Below are 18,135 nucleotides of genomic sequence, written 5' to 3'. Positions count from 1 at the left end.
TCCAGCTACTGTGGCACTGTCGTCGATGGATTACCAGTGACAGAACTAATTCCCTGGTCGGGCTGGTAGCCTCCGACCAATGGTGCGGGGTAACACGGATTGTTGCTTGTATTCAGATGGCAGGCGCAGTTGTAGAGGAGTTACAATTGCAAGACGGCAATGGGCTACGGATAGACACAAATAATCTGAAACGAATGAACCCATTAGATATACAGATCGCTCCGGCGTAATTCAGATGTATTTAATAAACTGCGTGCGATGAAAACGGATGGGGAAGAGTGGCTCTGGCAAGTGATTCGTGGCTATGGTGATACGACGGATCAAGATGTTCATTTCTAAATACTGAAATCATATCGGTGACTTATATCATCGTTTATTACACAATATTCCACAGCAGAAGCAGCCCATGATGAATGTGATAAATAACTCTCTCAAACTGTAGGTGAGTACAAACCGTAGCATGAATTCCGTGTAATTAATGGAAGGTTACTTTATGAGGTATAATTAACTGGTTGCCAAAGACTGAGTGGCAAATCCCGTGAGGACGAGAAAAAATAGTCCGCTAAATAGCTCACAAAGTCGTTGAAGTATCTTAAGTACCTGGACTTGCATCAGACATGATCACTGCGTCGTTCATGTGGGGTTAGGAAAATACATGCAGGAACCGAAATAACGGACTCATGCACTCTAAGACAAAAGAACGACGCACGACGAAGAATGGGTCGGAAATCAATGTGATTTACATGTAGAGACGAAAAAGTTTCAGAAAATTTGGATGATTCATTCAAGAGGAAGAGCGTCACGAACGATGAACTCAATAAAGCAGATTGGTATCCCACTGCTGGTCGGGGAAACTCCAGTCACGCATTCGTTGGTCATTGGGTCTCAGACGTAAGAGAATCTCATTACTGAAGGCAATTCTGCCCCAGTGAGAGAGATTACAAGCCAAAGACGTATCAGGAGACGCCGCGGACACTGGTGTGACCTCTTTGGTTGTCATCCGCGGCAGCCTTACAGCACAGCGGAAGGTCGGCGATATTTTACGCCCCGTTTTATTGCCCTGCATGGCAAGTCACTCTCGGCTTACATTTCGGCAAAATAATGTCCACCCACACACACAGAGAGCTAATGTTCGTCTCCGTGCTTTCCAATCGCTATCTCGGCCAGCAAGGCCGCCTATCTCTTCCCTGTCGACAACGTTTCGAACATTATGGCACGGCCCTCAAACTAGATCGGGTTTTTGACGATCTAACGCGCCAGCTGGATAGAATTTGGCACGATATCCCTCAGGAGGGCATCCAAAAACACTCAAGCAATGCCAGCATAAAAATAGTTGTGTAATTGACACAGGACGATCAGTGCGTTATTGACTTACCAATTTGTGAAGATCCTCTCTTTAATAAATCATGTAATTTTTATGAACCTGTAATCCATTTTTTGTCTCTACATATATATCACATTCACCAATTTCCGCGTCATTCAGATAATTCCTCTGTTTTGCGTCTTTTTTTTGCCATAGCGTATACCAGGTGATCAAAAAGTCATTATAAATTTGAAAACTTAATAAACCACGGAATAATGTAGATAGAGAGGTAAAAATTGACACACATGCTTGGAGTGACATTGGGTTTTATTAGAACCGTAAAAACACCCCATATTGCTAGACGCGTGAAAGATCTACCGCGCGCGTCGGTTGGTGGTGATCGTGTGCTTAGCCGCCACTTTCGTCATGCTTGGCCCCGCAGGTCCCCAGACCTCAGTCCGTGCGATCATTGGCTTTGAGGTTACCTGAAGTTGCAAGTATATCGTGATCGACCGACATCTCTAGGGATGCTGAAAGACAACATCCGACGCCAATGCCTCACCATAACTCCGGTCATACTTTACAGTGCTGTACACAACATTATTCCTCGACTACAGCTATTGTTGAGGAATGATGGTGGACATATTGAGCATTTCCTGTAAAGAACATCACCTCTGCTTTGTCTTACTTTGTTATGCTAATTATTCGGTGATTTATTCAGTTTTCAAATTTATACTGACTTTTTCATCACCCGGTATTTAAGCCACTGACTGCTATAGCATGATTTGAAACTAGATACTCCGTACTTTAACTGAAATCGCCTACCCCTATATCTCTATATCGCTTCATTTTGCAGCCAGATCTTGTATAACAGGTGTAAGAACAATCTACGGCTTCAGCAACTGCAACGGCATCTGCACTGCGCCCGTTGTCCGCACAGAGGTCTTATTTCTCGCCTCAGCCCCTGTCCAACTGCAGAGAACTGCTACAGCTCGGTCCTAGCGAAGAGTTCCGACCTGATTCGTGTCATTTCTGAGAGACTTTTACTGCTTCACGTCCCGGCAGAGTGGGCTATTCAGCTCCGCATTCCGATCGAGTGTACTGTTCAGCTTCCTCCAAGCATCAGCGCAAGGATGGCGATCGCGGAATTCAGGAGCATGAAAAATGCACAAGATAGTGCTCCTCGTCCTCTTCAAGATCGTATCTAAAGTCCCAACCGCCACCTAAAATTTCCAGACGCGTCCCCTTTGCTCTCCGGGCCGGCGCCTGTCGCGATACCATCAAATTCCTAACCGGGATTAATCTGCATGCGATTGCCCACCTGCGACCTCTGCAAGATGTAATCTGCAGCCCGTACTAGTGCCAAGAATCTCAGGACAAGGTGTGTGCTCAACTACGAGGCGCCTCACTCTATAGCGTTGGGCCCAGACGTTGTATGACCACGCTTACTGACATAGGGCAATGAGAGCCCGGAGCACCTGTGCTGCTCGCGACTATCGGAGGGACCAGCTTGGCCGCCGTTCGCCCTGTGTATTACTGTCAAGGATCCTGGTTATACACTTTGACGATACTGTCTTCAACGCTTCTGTGTATCACCTAGTTTTAACAAAATACTCTTATAATGAAGCACTACATTGGTCTTACAAATAAATCACGGCAAAATTCAGCAGTTATATAAAATATTATGCCAAAGCTGTGAAAAGCAATACATTGGCCAGACAGGAAGATATTTTGTATTGCGGTTTAAAGAACATACAGTAGGTACCTCTCGCAGCAAATCACAGATCGGCCTGCATTTGTCGTACAGTAAGAATTCAGAATGCTCCATTAGTAATAGTCTGAGAATCCTTCGTAACGCACCTAAGGGGTTACTCCTCAACACCCTTGAGAAAAGGGAAATTTATGCAAACGGGAATTTTTGCAGATTTTAAAAATAAACTATTCTCGTTGTGGGAGGAACAGCTTGATATTACAGTAAGACGATTTACTTTAGGATAGCGGCAGCCTTTTCGTTATACTTTTATCGAAGAAATCAAGAGATAGATTTAGTGGTAATTTTCATTGGCAACAACACTAGCTAAGAAGATTATGACTACATATTATCGTTCCATAATTATACACATAGATGGCCACGCCAGTCTTTTTACTGTTAGTCATTTTCGTAATTTTGATGCATACTACACATTTTGACCACCTATTTTGTATAACAATTATTTACTATTTTACCGATGTAATTGACACGTAATTTATAGATACTAAACGTGCTTCTTTTATTCACATGGTTCTGTCACCGGTTACTGTGCAGACAATTTTATTTTATTCATACATTTTCAGAGAACTTCATTTTCACGTAATTTTACGCATATTTGTAAGACCAATGTACTGTTTCGTCAAAAGCATATTTCGTTAATACTAGATGATAGAGAGATTTTGAAGACAGTATCGCCGAAGCTTATAACCAGGATCCTTGACAGTAACATACAATCAACGCAAATGATCGCTTAAGCAGTTTATGTGTGCACAGGAGACCATATTGTTGCAGTTCGTCTTCGCTACTACCGTCGAGGAAAAGTGAAGCACGAAGATTGATATCCAAGCCACCAGGCATTTGCTGCCTCCTCAGTGTTCCGTCCTCTGTGGTATCAGTGGTGGGACTCGCTGCAGTGCAACTATCAATACCGGCAAACCACTGTCACAGAAACCAAACACAGCTCTATCTGCTACAGCGAGGACATACTCCTGCCCACAGGGAACAGTCTGCACACAATAACGATTGCAGCATGCCTGTCATTTTGTTCCTGTACTTATATCAATTACGATAGACAGGTAAAATTTCATGTATGTAATTTTTGTATTTATTGCTGTATATTTCCATTTATAAATTCGACTAAACAAATAAATGTCTTATATCTCACGCTTGGTTGGTAATCAGTGATATAATTCTGTAGGCGATGGACAGAGGTGACAGTATATAATCTTGTGGAAAGCTACCTTATTCAGCAGTTTTTTTTTGTTTTGTTTTGGTTTTAGGGCGCAAAACTGCTATGGTCATTAGCGCCCGGTCCGGGACTTAAGAAACAGTAAAAAACCGAAAATGGAAACCAGCAGCAATGGGAACGAAAGTCATAAAATTGGAGAAACTAAAAACAGAAGGAAGGCTTAAAAATCCTCTACAGAAAGGGGTCGGTTGTCCCCAAAAAAAGCTTCAAATGACTGACGTCATTTCACTGGCACTAATAAATTCGAGAACGCGATCGGCTGAGCGCGTGTCATCTGTTAAAATCGAGGATATATCAGGCGACAGCTGTAGATGGGAGCGTAACGGATTAAAGTAGGGGCACTCAATTAAAAGGTGTCTTACCGTCCACAGCAGAGAGCAGTGGGGACAGAGTGGGGGAGGATCGCCGCTTAAAAGATGTCTATGGCTAAAAAGACAGTGCCCTATCCGGAGTCTAGTTAAAATTACCTCCTCCCGACGACGCGTTCGGGAGGAAGAGGTCCAAGCACAAGGAAGAGCTTTCACGTCCCGCAATTTATTATGGGGAAGTGTCGACCAATGTGCGTGCCATAAAAGTACAACACGACGACATAAAACGCTCCGTAGATCGGCGACGGGAATCGATTGAATAGCTGGCCGAAGAAGAGAGACTGCATCCTTGGCTGCTATATCGGCCGCCTCATTTCCACAGATACCACCGTGTCCCGGGAGCCAGAGGAACAGGAACGCCACCGAGACGCCCCCCCCCCCCCCCCCCCCCCAGGTAGAGCAAGCGCAGACAGTCCTGAATCCGGTGGACCAGAGGGTGCACAGGGTAAAGAGCTTGGAGACTGAGGAGAGAACTGAGAGAATCTGAGCAGATTACGTACTGTATCCGCTGATGGCGGCGGATGTAGTGGACAGCCTGGAGAACAGCGTAAAGCTCCGCAGTATAAACCGAACACTGGTCGGGAAGCCGAAAGTGATTTGGGATGTCGCCAACAATATAGGTACTCCCTACACCTAACGATGTTTTCGAGCCATCGGTGTAAATAAATGTGGCTTCCTTCATTTGTGCACATAGAGCAGCAAATGCCCGACGATAAACAAAGTGAAGGGGTACCATCCTTGGAAAATCGACAAAGGTCACGGAGCAGGCAGATCCGGGGATGGAGCCAAGGCGGTGCTGTACCCCAAGTTGTCAAGAAGGTTTTAGGAAAGCGGAAGGAAAGAGAACGGAGCAGTTGACGGAAGCGGACTCCCGGTGGTAGTAGGGAGGAGGGGCAACCTGCGTACCCTATATCAAAGGAGGCGTCGAAAAAAATGTCATCGGCTGGATTAGCAGGCATGGAAGACAGATGGCTAGCATAACGACTCAGAAGGACTGCTCGCCGATTGGACAGCGGAGCTTCAGCAGTCTCAGCATAAAGGCTTTCCACAGGGCTGGTGTAAAAAGCTCCAGACACTAAACGTAATCCACGGTGGTGGATAGAGTCGAGACGCCGAAGAATAGATGGCCGAGAAGAGGAGTAGACTATGCTTCCATAGTCCAATTTTGAGCGCACTAAGGCGCGATAGAGGCGGAGAAGGACCACTCGGTCCGCTCCCAGGAGGTACCATTCTGGACACGGAGGGTGTTGAGGGATCTCAGACAGTTTTCTGTCAAACATAAGACCCAAGAATTTAGCGACGTCCGAAAACGGAAGGTTGACAGGTCCTAGATGTAAAGAGGGTGGAAGAAACTCCTTACGTCACCAAAAATTAACTCAAACGGTCTTAATGGTAGAAAAACGGAAGCCGGTTTCCACGCTCCAAGAGTGGTGGCGATCGAGACATCCTTGAAGACGTCGTTCAAGAAGGCTGGTCCGTTGAGAGCTGTAGTAGATCGCAATATCGTCCACAAAGAGAGAGCCCGAGACATCGGGAAGGAGACAATCCATAATTGGATTTATGGCGATGGCAAACAGTACAACACTTAGCACGGAGCCCTGGGGTACCCCGTTTTCTTCGGAGAAAGTACGGGAGAGAATAGTGTTCACCCGCACCCTACATATGCGCTCTGCCATAAATTCACGAAGAAAAAGGGGCAGCCGACCTCGAAAGCCCCAAGAGAATAGTGTGCGGAGGATGCCTGTCCTCCAACAGGTATCGTATGCTCTCTACAGACAAAAAAATATTGCTACTGTTTGGCGTTTCCGGAGAAAATTGATCATGATGTAAGTGGAGAGAGCAACAAGATGGTCAACTGCAGAACGATGCTTTCGGAATCCGCATTGGGCAGGTGTTAAAAGACTGCGGGATTCCAGCCACCAAGCTAAACGGTAATTTACCATACGCTCCAAAACCTTACAGACACTACTCGTGAGAGAAATGGGGCGATAGCTAGAGGGGAAATGGTTGTCCTTTCCAGGTTTCGGAACAGGAACGACGATAGCTTCCCGCCATCGTCTGGGAAAAGTACTGTCGGTCCAAATTCGATTATAAAGGCGAAGGAGGTAACGCAGGCTATGTGTTGATAAATGCAGCAACATTTGGACTTGGATAACATCCGGATCTGGGGTGGAGGAGCGAGAAGAAGAGAGTGCATGTTGGAGTTCCCGCATGGAGAAAACAGTATTGTAGCTTTCGCGATTTTGTGAGGAGAAAGCAAGATGTCGCACTTCCGCTGCACGTTTCTTCAGGAGAAACGCTGGCGGGTAATTTGAAGAGCTCGAAATCTCAGCAAAGTGCTGACCCAATGAGTTAGAAATTGCGACGGGGTCCACTAATGTATCATGCGGGACAGTGAGCCCAGAGACCGCGGAGAAACTAGGCGCACCTGAGAACCGTCGATGCCGACTCCAAACTTCCGAGGAGAGGGTGAAGGTGTTAAATGAGCTAATAAAGAATTTCCAGGTTGCCTCTTTGCTATCGCGGATGACACGACGGAACTGCTTATAGCGGATACAGTTGGCCAAAGTAGGATGGTGGCGGAAAACGCGGAGAGCACGTCGCCGCTCACGTATTGCATCACGGCATGCCTCGTTCCACCAAGGAACTGGGGGGCGCCGGGGCAATTCGAAGGTGCGTGGTATTGAATGTTCCGCAGCTGTAAGAATAACGTCGGTAATATGTGTGACCTCATCGTCGACGCTGGGAAAGTGACGGTCATCGAATGTCGCTAGAGACGAAAAAAGTGTCCAATCGGCTTGGGCAAACTTCCAGCGTCGCGGGCGCATATATGGCAGTTGAGGCTGCAATCGAAGGACACATGGAAAGTGGTCACTAGAGTGTGTATCATCATGGACGAACCATTCGAAGCGCCGAGCTAGCGGAACAGATGCGCCGAGCTAGCGGAACAGTACCTACCGCAAGGTCCAAATGAGATAAATTTGTCGTGGAGGGAGACAAAAATGTAGGGACCCCAGTGTAGAGGCAAACTAGATCCGCTTGGTGGAAGACGTCTAGCAATACTGAGCCACGTGGACAAGGATGTGGAGATCCCCAACGCGGTTGGTGGGCATTGAAGTCCCCAACCAGCAAATAGGGGGGTGGAAGTTGACCAAGAAGATGAAGGAGATCAGCTCGTGCCATTGGTGTGGACGATGGAATGTATACAGTACAAAGAGAGAACGTGTATCCAGAAAGGGAAAGACGGACGGCGACAGCTTGGAAGGAAGTGTTTAAGTGGATTGGGTGATAATGGAGAGTATCATGGAGAAGAATCATGAGTCCTCCATGGGCTGGAGTGCCTTCAACAGAGGGGAGATCATATCGGACAGACTGAAAACGAGGGAGAACAAAGAGGTCATGGGGACGCAGCTTTGTTTCCTGAAGACAGAAGATGACCGGCGAGTAGGATCGTAAGAGGATAGACAATTCATCCCGATTGGCTCGAATGCCGCGGATATTCCAGTGGACAATACATAGGGTGAACAGAAAAAGGAGGAATGTGACCAGAGCTTGCGACCGACAGCATGGAATGGCATTCAGCTGAAGGCAGAAGATCCCGATCCATAAGTTGCTCAGGAGCAGCTCCTGCCACCAGCGATCGGCCGGTTGATCGGCCGCCAGCATTGCGCCTCGGCGACACAGAAGACGGTCGAGGGCGATTTCGCCAGGTGGTGCTGTAGATGGGACATGCCTTGGCGGAGAAGGAGATGAACTGGGTTTCTTTGTAGCCTTCTTGGAAATATGATGTTTAGATGAAGGACGAACCGACGGTTGAGAAGTTGGGGTATGTAAAAAATCTTCACGAGTATGCTCTTTTTTCGAAGTCTTGGTGTCTGACTTTTGGGCTCGAGATTTAGCAGAACCCCATGAAGGGTGAGCCATAGACGGGGCAGGCGAAAGTGGTGAGGTTGAACAGGCGATCTTTGCGTTGGCCGATCTGACGATCGTGGCACTAAAGGTGAGGTCGCAAGTCTGCATGGCCGCCTCCTTTGTTGGCCGGGGAGAAGCAAGGACAGTGCTGTATTTTCCTGTCTGAGGCACGGTGGGCTGTCGACTGGCGAATTATTTTCGAGCAGCAAAGGTCGACACCTTTTCCTTCACTCTGATTTCCTGGATGAGCTTTTCGTCTTTAAAAACGGGGCAATCTCGAGAGGAAGCAGCGTAGTCACCCATACAGTTGATGCAGTGAGGGGATGGAGGTGGACAAGCACCCTCATGGGCATCCTTGCCACACGTAACACATTTGGCAGGATTGGAACAGGACTGGCTGGTGTGATTGAACCGCTGACATCGATAGCAACGCGTAGGGTTTGGGACGTAAGGGCGAACGGAAATTATCTCATAGTCTGCTTTGATTTTCGATGAGAGTTGAACTTTTTCAAATGTCAAGAAGACAGTGCGGGTAGGAATAATGTTCGTGTCAGCTCTTTTCATAACTCTATGAACAGCCGTTACGCCCTGGTCAGACAGGTAGTGCTGAATTTCTTCAGACAATCCATCGAGGGAGCGTGTATATACGACTCCACACAAGGGATTTAAAGTGTGGTGCACTTCAACCCGGGGAGGGAAGGTGCGGAGCAGTGAAGTACGCAAAAATTTTTGTGCCTGGAAGGCACTGACTGTTTCTAACAACAAGGTGCCATCCCGTAATCTGGAACAAGACATTACAGGACCTGAAACTGCGTCGACACCTTTCTGAATAATGAAAGGGTTGACCGTGGAGAAGTCGTGACCTTTGTCAGACCGAGAAACAACAAGGAACTGTGGCAACGATGGAAGAACTGTTTGTGGCTGAGACTCAGTGAACTTACGCTTGTGAGCAGACATAGTGGAAAATGAGTAAACCATTGCGGAAGAATCCCCCATGATTACTGGCGTCTCCGATGGCGCGCTCCTCCCTTGTGGGGGCCCTCTGAGGGCACTCCCGCCTTAGGTGATTGTTCACACCTCAGGTCACACCTCCCGACAAACGGCCGGAGGGATCAATCGGCACTTTCGGAAGGTGTCAGCTCGGTTAATCACCCCTCCCTAGGCCTGGCCGTTACCAGGTGGTACGTACGTGTCCTACCTGTCTACATGGGGGCGGGGAATTACGCGTTACCCCATCACCGGCTACGCACAAAAATGCGTGGGTCGGCCTTGATACATGCACAGGGAGGAAGAAAGAGAAAGGGAAAGGAAAGAAGTGAGGTCTCAAACGCCGCAGCGTAGAAAAGGGTACAGAGAAGAGGTAAGGAAAAGAGAAGGACAAAGGAAGGAAGAAGACATACAAGCAAAGGCGAAGAATGCGTTACATTTACGAGCGTCCGTCTCTGTAGGCACAAACCATACTCCCAGATAGGGAGAAAGGGAAGGAAAGAGCCAGAGGTGAGGGGAGGAGGGGCGAAGATGGGGGATGGGGAAGGGTGCGGAAAGGGAAGGTATGCAGCCCGGAAAGGAAGGAAGGCCACATTAGCTCGGGGTCCCGTGCTCGCTACGCACGTATCCACAAAAGAGTTGTGGACCCCCTGGGGGGTTATTCAGCAGTGACTACCGTAGTTCTATGGATCTCGCTCCGTCTACCACTACCAGCAGCCATAACGGGTATAACATCATATATTGTAGTTTATATTTTAGACATTTTCATCCACCTTTTGTAAATAATACTGCTGTATTAAAGGGGTGTATGCCTGAAGATGGTCCGAGGCAAGGGCCGAAACCTGTTGCCAACAAATGAAAGATCTGAAAACGCGGCGGAGACTTATTTTTTAACGAAATGAACTTGAGAAATCTGGCGAGAGACAATCGGTAATAGGATTAAAGGTTATGGCAAATAAGACTACGCTGAGCACAGAACACTGAGGCACCCGTTCTCTTGAATAAGAGTGTCCTACAGAGCCGAGCCCACAGGTACTGTACAAACACAGTCTTAAAAATTCAAGATTTAAAAAAGGGGCAGGAGACCCTAGAAGCCCCACTCGTACATTATACAGAGGATATCCGTCCTCCGGCAGGTGTTATATCCCTTCTCCAAATCGGAAAAATATGGCCAAAACTTGGCACTTCCTGTTCATAATACGAGTGCATAAGGTGAGATGATCAGCTGCAGGGCGATGCCTACGGAACCAACATTGGGCTTTAGTGACGAGATTCACGAACTCGAGTCACAACGGCAGCCGACCATTAACATACATACCTTTTTTTGTGGTTTTAGGGCGCACAACTTCAATGGTCATTATCGCCCAGACTACGTTAGGAATGCATCGCGAGGCACAAGTTTAAAACAGCAACTAAAAGGGAAAAAATGATAAAAGACAGACTGACAGGCATAGGATTAAAAAAACAGCATAATCAAATGTCCTTAGAGAGGTTTGTCAAGTTGATAAAACGAAGAACGCGAGCAGCTGCTCCTGGGTCATCCACTAAAGTGGCATCTAGAGTACATGGCAGGCCAAGATCAAGACGCAGTGTGTTAAAATCCGGACAGGACGTTAAAATGTGTCGGACCGTCAGCAATTGCCCACATGGGCAGAACGGCGCCGGCGCAGCCGTCAGCAGATGGCGATGGCTGAACCGGCAGTGTCCAATTCGTCACCGGGCCAAAACGACCTCCTCCCGCCGAGAAGGGCGTGAGGAGGACGTCCAAGCGGCGGGAAGAGGTTTCAAGGCCCGAAGCTTGTTGTCCGTAAGTGCAGCCCAATCGGCATGCCACAGCGATAAAATGCGCCGACAAATGGCCCTGCTACAATCTGATGAAGGGACACAACAAGAAGCTGTCTGAGGCTGGAAGACCGCAGCCTTGGCCGCGGCATCTGCAGCTTCGTTCCCAGGGATACCGACATGGCCAGGAACCCACATAAAGCTAACCGGAGAACCGTCGTCCACCAGCTGCTGAAGAGAGCGTTGGATCCGATGCACGAAAACGTGAACCGGATACGGATAACTGAGGCTCTGGATGGCGCTCAGGGAATCAGAGCAGATGACATAAGCAAATGTCGGTGGCGGCAGATGTAAAGAACAGCCTGGTAGAGGGCAAAGAGCTCAGCTGTGAAGACCGAGCAATGGCCATGGAGCCGGTATTTGAAACTTCGTGCCCCAACAATAAAAGAACACCCGACCCCGTCATTGGTCTTAGAGCCATCTGTATAAATGAAGGTCATATTAATGAACTTCGAACGAAGTTCGACAAAACGGGAGTGGTATACCGAACGGGGGGTAACCTGCTTTGGGAGCGAGCTGAGTCAAGGTGAACGCGAACCTGAGCATGGAGCCAAGGTGGCGTGTGGCTCTCGCCCACTCGAAAGGTTGCAGGGAGTGAAAAATTAAGGTGTTGAAGGAGGCGACGAAGGCGAACTCCAGGGGGTAGCAGGGCAGAGACATACAACCCATATTGACGGTCGAGAGAGTCGTCAAAAAAGGAACGATAAGACGGGTGGTTGGGCATTGACAGTAGCTGACAGGCATACCGACAAAGCAGTATATCGCGCCGGTAGGTGAGTGGCAATTCACCAGCTTCGGCATGAAGACTCTCGACGGGACTAGTATAAAACGCTCCGATCGCAAGTCGTAAACCCCGATGTTGTATGGAGTTGAGGCGGCGTAAGATGGATGGCCGTGCAGAGGAGTATACGAAGCTCCCATAATCCAGCTTGGAGCGGACGATCGACCGATATAGGCGAAGTAGGACGGTTCGATCCGCTCCCCACGACATACCACTGAGAACACTTAGGACATTTAGAGAACGGGTACAACGGGCAGCCAAATATGACACATGTGGAGACCAGCTAAATTTCCTGTCAAATGTAAGACCTAAAAATTTTGTTGTCTCCACGAATGGGAGAGCAACGGGACCGAGTCGTAAGGACGGTGGGAGAAACACTTTGTAGCGCCAGAAGTTAATACAGACCGTCTTCTCGGCAAAAGAACGGAAGCCATTGGCGGTACTCCAGGAGTAAAGACGGTCAAGAGGAGCTAAAGACAGCGCTCCAGGAAACATGTACGCTGCGCACTGCAATAGATGGTAAAATCGTCCACGAAAAGGGAGCCTGATTCATCAGCTGGAAGGCAATCCATTATTGGATTGATCGCTATGGTGAAGAGAGCGACGCTCAAAACTGAGCCCTGTGGCACCCCATTCTCCTGGCGAGAGGTGTCTGACAGGACAGAACCCACACGTACCCTGAACTGTCGATCCATTAAAAAGGAACGAATAAAAAGAGGGAGGCGACCGCGAAGGCCCCATGTATGCATGGTGCGGAGAATGCCCGCCCTCCAACAGGTGTCGTAAGCCTTCTCCAAATCAAAGAACACAGCCGCGGTCGGGCGCTTCCGCAAGAAGTTTTCGTAATGAAGGACGACAAGGTAACCAGATGGTCAACAGCAGAGCGGCGCCTACGAAATCCACATTGTACATTGGTAAGTAGGCGTCGAGATTCGAGCAGCCAAACCAAACGAGAGTTAAGCATTCGCTCCATCACTTTACAAACACAGCTGGTAAGCGAGATGGGTCGATAACTGGAAGGCAAGTGGTTGTCCTTCCCCGGCTTAGGAATCGGTACAACAATAGACTCGCGCCAGCATGCGGGAACATGTCCCTGAATCCAGATGCGATTGTAAGTACGAAGAAGAAAACCTTTACCCGCAGGAGAAAGGTTCTTCAGCATCTGAATATGAATAGAATCAGGCCCTGGAGCGGAGGACCGTGACTGGGCAAGTGCGTTTTCGAGTTTCCGCATGGTAAATGGGGCATTATAACTTTCACGATTCGAGGAGCGGAAGTTAGGTGGCCTAGCCTCCTCTCTCTGTTTTCTGGGGTGGAAGGCAGAGTGGTAATGAGCGGAGCTCGAAACCTCTGCGAAAAAGCGGCCGAAGGCATTGGAGACATCCTCAGGGGCCACAAGGACGGCATTCGCGACCGTCAAGTCAGAAACTGGTGAGTGGACCTTAGTGCCAGATAGCCGGCGCAGGCTACCCCAGACAACAGAAGAAGGAGTAAAACTGTTGAAGGTGCTTGTGAAAGCAGCGCAGCTGGCTTTCTTGCTTTCTTTAATAGTACGACGACACTGTGGACGTAATCGTTTATAATTGATACAATTCGTCATTGTAAGGTGGCGTTTAAAGGTGCGTAAAGCACGTCGACGAGCACGTAAAGCGTCTCTACATGCTACGGTCCACCAGGGGACCGGTACACGACGTGGAGAAGAAGTAGTGTGAGGGATGGAATATTCAGCAGCAGTGAGAATGACTTCCGTGAGGCGTGCGACCTGACTATCACAGCTTGTGAGGGTTTGATCCTGAAAGGTCGCCCTGGAAGAGAAGAGCCCCCAGTCTGCTTTGGACATGTTCAACTAGAGGAGCACGGAGAGGGGGTATGCTGCAGGAGATGGATAACACACGGGAAGTGGTTGCTCGAATATGTATCAGAAAGTGCATACCACTCAAACCGGCGTGCAAGTTGGGTAGTACATATAGAGAGGTCTAAATGGGAATAGGTGTGAGATGTGTCCGAAAGAAAAGTAGGGACGCCAGTATTGAGGCAGACAAGATTGAGCTGGTTGAAAAGGTCTGCTAACAGGGAGCCCCTTAGGCAGGATGCTGGAGAGCCCCAAAGGGGATGGTGGGCATTGAAGTCTCCAGTTATCAAAAATGGTGCAGGTAGCTGAGCAATAATTTGCGTCATGTCTGCCGTGGTAACGGCAGATGACGATGGAGTGCAAACGGTACAAATGGAAAATATAAAAGTGGGGAGAGTAATTCGGATGGCAACTGTCTGCAGGCCGGTGTGCAATGTGATGGGATCGTAGTAAATATCATCCCGGACCAGCAAAATAACCCCTCCATGAGCCGGAATACCTACCGCAGGGGGTAGGTCAAAACGCACAGAGGTGTAGTGTGCCAAGGCAACTTGATCACATGGGCGTAGCTTCGTTTCCTGGAGGGCTACGACGAGCGGACGGTGCAAGCGGAGCAGCAACTGCAAGTCCTCTCGGTTGGAGCGAATGCTGCGAATATTACAGTGAATATGTGCCATCGTACGAAGAAAAGGAAGATGAAAGAAGGGGGTCACCTCGAAGGCCGCTGAGGGCCCGTCTTCGAGCGAGCACTGTGTAGTGTAACGACGTAAGTTTCTTATAAATGATTTTCTTTCGACATATGACCATGTGTAGACTTCGTCACCTACGTCAGTTACAACCCACTTCAAAATTATTTATATTCCTTTTTAAATTGTTTCAGAATGGTTCTTGAACGAAACTGTAAAACATCATTTGAGTCGTATGCACAAAATTACGTCACTCGGGCCAATTGGTTTGCGCAAACATTTTCAATTTTAGATGTCGTTTGTTTCTCCTCAGAAATTATATTGATACACGTTATCTGATTTAATCGATATTAGAACCACATTGAATAAACTTTTGAGATTCAAAGTCGCGGTGAACGCAGTCAAAATTCAATCTTGTCAAATCTATTATTAATTCATTCACATAATTCTTCATAAATAAATCCTCGGAACACGTATTTCAACTTTAGTAGCATCCACTAGTTTATTATCTTCCTACATACAGACGTGAACCTGAGCCTTGACAAGACAAAACTAACATTATCAATAAGATTAAACTCTCTACGACGTCATTGTTGTACAAAACATTACAAATTATTCATTTTCAATTTTTTAGAAGCACGACGCAACAAAACGGTTTCAGAATCTTCTGTCGCTCTTTGGCTGTCGACCCGCGACGTATAGTGGCCAGCAATTTTCTCTCCGGTCCCGGCAACGAAGATGCTGTCTCCGTTCGTTGCGCCGCCCTCTCCGTACATGAAACATAAAAAAAATACAAAAACTTTAGACACTTCACAACAATTGTTGTAGATTATGATATATTAGTTTTAGTTTTATTCGTTTACTAGAGTTATTCTTTCCAAAAATGTATATTACTAATAAGTTTCTCACAATAACTAATAGTACTATTTACTTTACGTCATTCTTTTCCCTAATGCCCTATTTATGCCTGAGGTCAAGAAGAAATCAAGCAAAACTTTCTTTAGAATCTCGGCACTGCTTTCTTTACCTTCGGACACTTTGTTGGGTAATGGCAATTTATTTAGGAGAAACAAGCGAGAGAGCCCCGTTTGGTGTGTTCTATATTAACACTATTACAAATCTCTATTAAAGGCACTCTGCTATGTTCTCGTGAGCCATATAGCTCTGGACGCCCATGGTCGCTAAAATTATTAACCATCCCCTTTGGTTCCTACTATCCGAGTAAATATAAAATATACAAAATTCCTTCTGACAAAATAACAAAATTTCTTCCATATAAATCCCCTTTTAGTTATCTTTCTCTTTTTGGAGTACCGGTAGATTATTGTAGAACACTTGTTTAAGCTTCCTGTCATTTCTTTAAAATAACACGTAACTATCACGAAAACTTCACATGAATAAACTATGAACGCTCTTCCGTATGTAACATATACTAAATATTAACTTATTTAGGAATGAAGGGTTTCATTTCATCAGCACTATATAATCCTTTAATTACACCTGATGAAGGTTCCATAAGAAGTAACGCTTTGGGATGTACAATCTTATGTACAACATATTGACCTTCAAAGATAAAGAAGAATTTTCTACATTCCTTATTGATCTTCGAACTTTTAGGATGAGATCGTACTAACACAAGATCTCCTACCTGAAATGAGGGTTCTATAGCATGTTGATTGTAACTTTTAATTCTCCGTTCAGCATTTTTAACAATCTGTTCGCAAACTTTTTCGTCTGGGATGCAGTGTTGGATCTCATTTACTGGTGGCCAAGGTAGAGCAGCTAGCAAAGGCTCACCTATAATTCGTTTGCCTAAAATTTCTATAGGTGATAATCCCATCGTTAGGTGAGGCAATTCATTTAATATCTTTTCGAATTCAGGCATTAGTTTGGCCCACCGAGTATGTTTATGTGCACAGTAAGTTCTACATAATCGTCCTAATTCTTTCATGACTCTTTCTACTAAATTACTTTGAGGGTAATATTTCGAAATTAAGACATGTTTGATTCCATATTGTTTTATCATATCTTGAAACTTTTGGCTAGTAAAGGCACTACCGTTGTCAGACATAAGTCGTTTAGGAATGCTCCAGTTAACAAAGTAATTTCGGGTGAGGTAGCGTATAACGCTTGCTGTATTCGCTCATTTCAAAGTATATAGCTTCACATGTTTGGACCAACATTCCATTACAACAAACACATAAGTAAATCCTCCTGAACTACGAGGCAGAGGGCCGAAAAAATCTAATGACAGTAGATCCCACAGACCTCGAGGAATTACAGCATATAATTTATAACGCTTAGATTTGTTATTAACTTTAACCTTTTGACAGGTTTCACAAGCCCTAATAATACTTCTCACAATACGTGACATATTTTTGAAATAATAATACTTCATTAGATGTTTAATACATTTATGAATTCCAAAATGCCCGTAACCTTCATGAATATAAGTAGTTAACTCGTACACAACAGTTTTCGGAATGCAGATTTTCCATCTCTGGTGTTCCCTCTGTGCTTTCCACTACAACAAGTCGTTGAAATATAACCACACACCCCGGGTGTTAACTGTTTCGTCCCCATTATTAAAGGTTTTGTATAAGGTCGCTATATTGATCATCATTTCTTTGATTGCATCTAATAGCAGTTACTATCCTTTTAACCTTACGTTCGTTCTCCTGAGTTAAAAGGAAATAAACACGGTAATTTGTTCCTGGTTCTTCTGCTATGTTAATATTCTCCATTCCTACTGGAAGCCTCGACAAAACATCCGAAACTACATTCTGAGATCCTTCTATATACCTAATTTCATACTGAAATCTTGCAAGCATAATACCCAACGTAATAATCTACGGTGAAGTAACCGACAATTGTTCAAAAAGGTTAAAGCCTGATGATCAGTATATACAATTGTTTTTCTTCCCATTAATAATCCTCTAAATCGTTGAAAACCCCATACCACTGCGAGAGCTTCCTTCTCGGTTACAAAATAATTTCTTTCATGTTTATTTAAAGTTCTACTAGCGAATCCAATAGGCCGATATAATCCCTTTTCATTGGTCAGATCACCTTGGAATATTACGCAAGACATACCATAATCAGGCATCCGTACACATACAAAAGTCCTGATTGAAATCTGGATGGTATAACATTTTGGCTTCTGTTAACGTTCCTTTTATCTTATTAAAAACTTCGTCTTCCTCTTTTCCCCAGAGCCATACTGACTTCTCTTTTAATAAATCCAGTAATTTAGGATTAACAATATCCTGCCCTGGAAGAAACCTTCTCAGAAATCCTACCATTCCTAAGAATGATTTCAGTTGTTTCCGATTTCTAGGAATAGCTTCAATACGTGCTGGGTCTGGCCTAATACCTTTACTGTCCACTATATGCCCCAAAAATCTC

The sequence above is a fragment of the Schistocerca piceifrons genome, chromosome 8, assembly GCF_021461385.2.
Source record: "Schistocerca piceifrons isolate TAMUIC-IGC-003096 chromosome 8, iqSchPice1.1, whole genome shotgun sequence".
Taxonomy (NCBI): Eukaryota; Metazoa; Arthropoda; class Insecta; order Orthoptera; family Acrididae; genus Schistocerca; species Schistocerca piceifrons.
The sequence above is the reverse complement of the archived record's forward strand: the minus strand, read 5'-3'. Positions refer to the sequence as shown.